Source organism: Cavia porcellus, unplaced genomic scaffold (assembly GCF_034190915.1).
Source record: "Cavia porcellus strain 051 isolate PalLab524CR breed Dunkin Hartley unplaced genomic scaffold, mCavPor4.1 scaffold_22, whole genome shotgun sequence".
NCBI classification, from domain to species: Eukaryota; Metazoa; Chordata; class Mammalia; order Rodentia; family Caviidae; genus Cavia; species Cavia porcellus.
Window position 1 is genome coordinate 30686589 of NW_026947505.1, and position 7304 is coordinate 30693892.

At 42.0% G+C, this 7304-nt stretch overlaps 1 long non-coding RNA gene across 1 annotated transcript; it reads left to right on the forward strand.

The window, feature by feature from the left end:
- Window positions 1–3496: 3496 nt before the first annotated feature.
- On the forward strand, window positions 3497–6832 carry LOC134472198 (uncharacterized). The gene is made up of 3 exons (XR_010042070.1): window positions 3497–3625; window positions 4089–4161; window positions 6082–6832. It is a non-coding gene; the product is annotated as an uncharacterized LOC134472198 (long non-coding RNA).
- The last annotated feature ends 472 nt before the right edge of the window (window positions 6833–7304 follow it).

Genomic DNA, 7304 nt, shown 5'->3' on the forward strand with positions numbered 1-7304 from the left:
AGGAAACAGGAGAGGAAGGAAGAAAAAGAGAAGAATCATGGGTGATAATGATGATACAGTTGTAAAAATAGAGGCCACATATTCTTCACTCAGAGTAACCCTCAGGCAGCAAAACCTTCCAACTGGCAGCAATAGCTACAGAACTACAGAGAAATGTCAGCGTCCATGTTAGACTGGCTTTTGGTACTTTGGGGTCCTATTAACAACTACAACAAAATTGTCTTTATTTAATGAAAAGCCTTAGGAGTTCTGTGAGTAGTACAGAACTGGCTCTTGAGAAACACACATTTACATAGCACGTGATTTGAAACAGCCATTACTTGACGTAATGGTGGGGGCTTTGATTTGTTTTTCATTGAAGGCGAAAGCTTCAATAACAGACTTAGTCCACTTATGCTCTCTCTTTCTTCTCCTGCCCTTTGTTCACATATTTCCTGAGAGGATAAATCCCATGCAGAAGGGGCCAGGACCAGGGCCTCCAGGACTTAACAAAGATTATATGTGTGTCCAGAAAATGCCCAGTGTCAGAATGAAGGTTAGCAAGGATTTCTTTGCTGACTGTGTTTTCTTTAATCCCATTTTATACGGCCTTGAATAGGATTAGGGCTCAGTGGGAGGGACAGAAGGAGGCGTGGGGGGAGAAAGCAGGGCAGCCAACAGTGTGTGCCAATATTTCCCACAGAACTGCCCTGTCAGCCTGCGGTGGGGAGACTCTCCAGCCCCCAGAGCAGCCATGTTAAAATACGGTGGGGTTGGCAGAATTTTCTGGTACACGTTATCCTCCCCAAAAGAGAGGAAGCTAAGGTTTAGTTTTTCCTCCTCTTTTAGTTTATTTTTTATATATTTCAATCTGATTTTATTGGTACATTTTAGGTATACATAATGATCATATTCATCATACAGAATTTGTATCTGTACGTGATATAATTTGATTCTTTTTTTTTCTCCTTCCCCTACCTTCTCTTCAATCTTTCTTCTTTTTTTTTACATTTTATTTTTATTTTAGATTTTTTTCTATGTAGATCTTATATTTGGAAAATTTTCTAAATACATTGCCCTTAAACACACCTAATTTTAGGACTAAGATAAAATATTTTCTATCTTTAATCACCATGGTTCATATATTTTGGATGCCCAAGTAGAATAGTTGAATAACAGCATGGAGGAAAAGAAAAAGAATAGAGTGAGACACATCTAGGCTCTGGCTTTTATTAACTGTGAGACTCGGGAAGTTCCTTCATTTTTCTAAGCTTCAGTTTCTTCATGTGCAAAATGACAAATGGTGCTGCTAAAATTTGACTTGAAAAATGGTGGGAATTCAATAAAAAAGGTAAATGAAGATTATGAGACTGGCTTGAACAAGATTCTCCATAGAAGCTATGGTTTTCTAGTCAATGAGCTATTCATATATGTATTGAAGACTAAATCTTAATTTCCACTCCTTTTCCAATTTTAGGCAGTATATCCTATGAGAAGGCAGAGAACTAAGAGCCTAAATCAAAGATTCATAAAATTTCATTAAAAGTCTTCTTTGAACCTGGTGCAGGGGGCATAGGCCTGTAATCTTAGCTATTTGGAGGCTGAGTCAAGAGGATCGTGCATTTCAGGTCAACCTAGACAACTTAGTTAGACTGTGTCTCAATAAAGTTTTTTTTGAAGATGTTGTGAGGAGAACAATTAGAATCAGGACACAGAATTTATAATATTATTTATGATGGCCACCCAGAATTTAACGCTGAGTACAGGAAATCTGTCCACAACACTGAAGACCCAGAATATTCAGCCAAGGGTCTGGATTTCACAGTAATGTCCTACATGAGTCCAGATGAAAATGTAGAGCCCATAACAATGCCTTCCACAAGTACAGCTGGAGGTCGAGAGCTCATGAGAAGGACTCACACCAGTCTGTTTTATGGACCCATTCTGGAAAGGCCCAAAGGTCAGCAGTGGAAGCCAGAAATTCTATGCCAGCGTGGGGAAGGAACTGTGCTGGAACTGAGAAGTCACACTCAAAATAAGAACCAGGACTGCCCTGAAAAGTACCACAGCCATCCTCAGTGACACGGAGGTCCTGAGATCCACCGACAATAAGAACCGACAAGTACATGCCCGGAAGCCAGCATCATGATTTTCTCCTGGAGAGTAAACAGCACACATCTTCCCCTCTGGAGCCAGAAAGTGATGCTCAATGTAAGGGCCAGAGCTCCCCCAAAGTAAACCACAGCCATTCTCACCAACAAGGTCCCTAGTTAAATGACAATGGTTTAACTCACACTGGGGAAGCTAGTCCTGATGAGTTCCTCCAGGAGAACCAACGACTCAAAAACAGCAACACTTACAGAAACCCACAACGCCTAGCTCTTCTCCTCCATGTCTCTATGCTGGCAGCTTTCCTCAGGTGGGCTATCTACGCTCAGCACCATGCTGATTTAATTCAGCTGGTATTAAATTGACCACTAGTTTTAAATCCATAACAGAAGGCTTACAAAGCGGGATGGCAGAAGGAATCAAAAAGAAAACAGAGCCCCGTGTGGTGGTGCACATCTGTAATCCCAGCGCTTGGGATGCTGAGACAGGAGGATGGCCACGAATTTGAGGCCAGCCTGAGCTACACAGTGAGTTCAGGGCCAGCCTAAACTATATATATAGCAAGGCCCTGTTGCAAAACAAATAAACAAACAGGCTAAACTGTATAGTGAGACCTTGTCTCAAAAAATAAACAACCAACCCCAAACAATCCAGGAATGAGTTTGTCCTCAGTTTTGTTGTTTTTGCTTTTCTTCTTCTAAGATAACTCAGTTTTTTTTCTCATTATTACTAGGTTTTATCCTTGGAAACTACTAATATTTTCAGTCATTAATTTTTCTATGAGAACTTCTTATATGCATAGTAAATACACCAAAGTTTGTTTGGGGTTTTTTGTTTGTTTTCTTTGGTTTTTTCACTTAAGTCTTTTGTTTGTTTGTTTGCTTTTGTAGGTTTGTTTTTCAATACCCATCTTGAAAAACAAGGGAAAAAACCTGGTGCCAGGCTAGCCCAGTTAGAGCTCTCTACTTAGCTCACGCAGGAGGCAGTGGTGCTCAGAGGCATCGACCAGGTCACAACACTTCATTCAAAGGTAGCTTCTATTTGCAAGCACCCCTGCTGGTTACAAGTACAGAACTCAGTGTTAGCACATCAGCGTGCATGTTTTCATTAAGCACCTAGAATGGGGTGGGGTGTCTAATTAGCCCCTGGGGGTATCAGTGATGTCTGTGAGTCTAGCCATGGTTCCCAGCTTGGTTTCTGCGTGGCAGAAAATCAGTGGCTATCACTGAAGATCCACAAGTGCCCGTCACCAGACACTGGTTTCTTTCCCCCTCTAAATGGAGAAGATTTCACTGCATTCATATCTCATTACAAAGCCCATCGCATGGTCAGTTTCTAATGACCATGTGAGAGGGAGGAAGAAAGAAAGGGAAAGGAGTAAGTCAGTTCAGAGGGGGGCGAAGCCTCGTGACCTGGCTTGCCACGGGGCCTGTCTGGAAGCTTGCACAGTTGTGTCCCCTGGTGGTTTGACTTCCAGATAAACTGAGAAGCTGCGTCTCCATGGGAACAGCAGGAGAGAACAAAATGGGGAATCAAGGTAATATTTATAGCCCATGACTGTTGACTTTATGTGCTGGCTTTATTCATTAAGTTATCTGAGGGCAGAGGTGACAACAGGCGTCTAAGTCTCATGGGTGTTTTAGTTCTCACATTATTTTTCTTTACCATTCTCCTTCCAAACCCTAAAGCGTCAAACACAGTGCATATGAGTTACAGGCTCTATTTATATAGCTCTCTGCTATGGTTTGGATTTAAATGTCCCCCCAAAATCTCATGCACTCAGAGGTGAGGCTTTGGGGAGGTGACTGGGTTGTGTATTAACTCAATGGTGGATTCATAATTGATTGTGTTATTAAAAGGTGACAGAAATTTAAGAGTTGGGTCTCACTGAAGGAAGTGGGACCTTACCCGTGAATTTGGGGACTGTTTCCCAGCCCCAGCCCCATCCTCTCAGGCTCAGTTCATCAGCAGCTTTGCCCCACTCTACCCATCCACTATAGGCCTAGAGGCAACAGGACCAGTCGACGATGGACTGAAATTTGAAATCAAGAGCCAACAGAAATCATGGAGATGGTGAGTCTTGCACAAAGCAGGCACAAACCAATGATGGTTATTGGAAAAATAATACCAGCAGAGCTTGTATCTAGAATTGGAAAAACATTTTTTTTTTTTTTGTATCCGTACCGGGGATCGAACTCACGACCAGCTGCTTGCAAGGCAGGTGCTTATGCTGCTGAGCTAAATCCCCAGCCCCCACATTTTTAAATTAAACATCTGGAATTCTTCAGACTTAAGAAGTCTGAAGGACTTCTTATAAAGGACACTGCTTTCATGGCTTTATTGCCTGGATGTATCCTTTTAGAACATTTTATGCTGCCTGCGACTTCCCAGGCTGTCAGACAGGCGGTTCCCAGTGGAGACACACAGCTACATACAAAGCCTCTGCCAGCAAAGCCTATTTGTTTTGTCATGGCAACCCTTGTCACTTCCATCTGGAGAGTGAATGATTATGTTGTTATCAAGAAAGTAGCAGGGAGCAGGCTGAGAAACCAATTTGAGCTGCAGGGAAACAGAGACTCACATTCAGAGCCAAATGATCATGGTGTGGAGAGAAGCCATCAGCATAAGGCACTCGGACTTCACATACACAAACACGCACTGCTTTGATGAGCAAGCATTGGGTTTAAGAAAGTACCTTTCCTTTCAGAGCAATAGTGTGTGTGTGTGTGTGTGTGTGTGTGTGTGATTTTAAGCGAATGCACAAAGCTACTTCAGTGTGCAGGCAGTTCTCTGCCTGTGCTTAATGAGACTATAAATGTCTCTCACGGTCTGGTGCTTCTTTTAAGTCTTGGTCACAAAATGCCACATGGTCTGGTCAGAGATCTGCTGACCAAAGATGGGGACAAATCTGAGAATTCACGGGAGACAAATTGCCTCTGGGAACCAGCAAAGGGGCTCCAGCAACCTAATGATATAATCTGTATCCAAACAGAGACCCTTTGTTGAATAAAAGCGGTGTCATCCATGCTGATCCCAAGAGGGTGGGCATATTGGGGGCTGTCTCAGGCAGGGCCAGGCTGCATGGCTCTGCTCACATGTCACGGAAATGACCATTTCCTGTTTCCCTTACAAAGCTACAGCTCTGTTTCAGCACTGGAGGGCCAAGACACGGCCACATTAAACCCAGGTTAAGAGAAAGTACTTGAGGGCAGAGTTCCATGTCACCTCTGCACCTTAGCCTGGTGGAAGCTTCACACACATGGCCAGAGCCAGTGAAAGCCTCATCCTGATGATCCCTTGGGACAATCATTAAAATGTAGAATGTTGATCCCCACTCACACCATACACCAAGTGGATCAGTCCCCAAGAAAAGAAACCTAGAAATGTATATTTTAGAATCTTAGTGCTAGGAGCTGGGCATATAAGTGCGCAGCTGGAATGCCAGCACTTGAGGCTAAAGCAGGAAGATCACTGTGAATTCAAGGCCAGCATGTATTACATGGCAAGACCTTGTCACAAGACAAAACAAAACAAAACAACACAACACAAAATAAAACAAAGAAATATTTGACTGGTTATCTCGCACAATTTGGAATTTCCACCAATGAGTATACGGGAATATTCGTTCACCTGAGCTGTGCCTGCAGTGGCCCTGAAGTCATAGGCCACCTTGAGCCTTCACAGCTGTGTGACCAGGTCAAGGAGTTAACTCCTGAGTCTCCTGGCTTGTTGGAAGGCTGGTGAATGTCACTAGTGCTTTAGATTAAGGTTTCAAGCTGGAAGTCATTTTACCACATGACTTACTAAGGGCCTATGAGCTGGCTGATGGCCCAGGTATTTCTGGAATCCTTAAGCAATGTCTTAATTGTCATTATATCTTTTGTGTTAATGGCAAGCTGAATGGACTCAGATCATCCCAAATTTGTATACATATGTTTTTAAAACAAATTTTATGTTTTAAAATAAGTTAACATAAGCCCACCTGTGAACCAGCAGAAGTGGCACTGGCCAGGGGAGAACTAAGAAGCCACCCCCACCCCAGGAGCCAGCTGGCACAGACCAGGAGAGGAAGAGCTGTTCCCCGCCCCTAGTCCTGGGGCAGCAACTGCTGATTCAGAGGACGGGCTGAGATGACGGCAACTGAAGTAAGGAAACAAGTTCATGCTTGTGTTGTTTGATTGACTCTGCAGACCTAAAGCTGGTAGTCTGAGCAGCTATTTAGAGGATAAGAAAAGGCGTTATGGTAGCTATTGTTAATTCCCTATCATCTTGCTTTGAAGTCCTGTATCATTTTCATTGTTTTGTTTTGTTTGATTTTATTCCATTTTGTTTTGATTGATTTTATCATGTCTGAGGGTATGGATAGCTATCTTGAAAATAACAAGAGGCATTAGGGTAGCCATTGATGATTTCCTGTTATCTTGTTTTGAAGTTCTGTATCACTTTCATTGTCTTGTTTTGATTGACTTTATTCTGTTGTACTTTGTCTTGTTTTAGTCTCTTTCAAGTAAAAATAAAATGAAATAAGTTTAAATTTATAGTAAAATTTCATAAATAATGCAAATAACTATCTCCTTCATCTAGATTGTTGGTTGTTAACTTTTTACTACATTTGCTCCAACATTGGGTTTCTGCAACAAACTGCAACATAAGCTGCAACAAAATAACTGAGATAATACATTTTAAAAGAGAGAGAGGAAAAAAAAAGAGGGGCTGGGGAGTTAGCTCAGTGGCATAAATGCCTGCCTGGCAAGCGCAAGGTCATGAGTTCAATCCCTGGTACCAAAAAAAAAAAAAAAAAAAAAAAAAAAAAAAGAGAGAGAGAAGGTAGCCAGGCATGGAGGTGTATGTCTGTAACCCCAGCTACTCAGAAGGCTGAGCAAAAAGAGTATAAGTAAAACCATGAAATTCATGTTGTTACATTACCAGTTAACTCATGGAGCCCAATTTGTTTTGGCTATTATTCCAATATTATCTTTTGTAGATAAAAGAGTTCATCTAGGAACTGTTTTTTTGTACAGGGACTCGAACTCATGACTTCATTTGCCAGGCAGGTGCAGTTGCCAGGCAGGTGCTGTGCCACTGAGTTATAGCCCCAGCTTCTAGGAACATATGTTGATTTGTTCTTATTTTTCTTTTTCAAGTTTCCTTCGATCTGGAAATGTTTGCCTTTCCTTATTTTCCATGGCCTTACTTTTTTATTATTTTGAGACAGG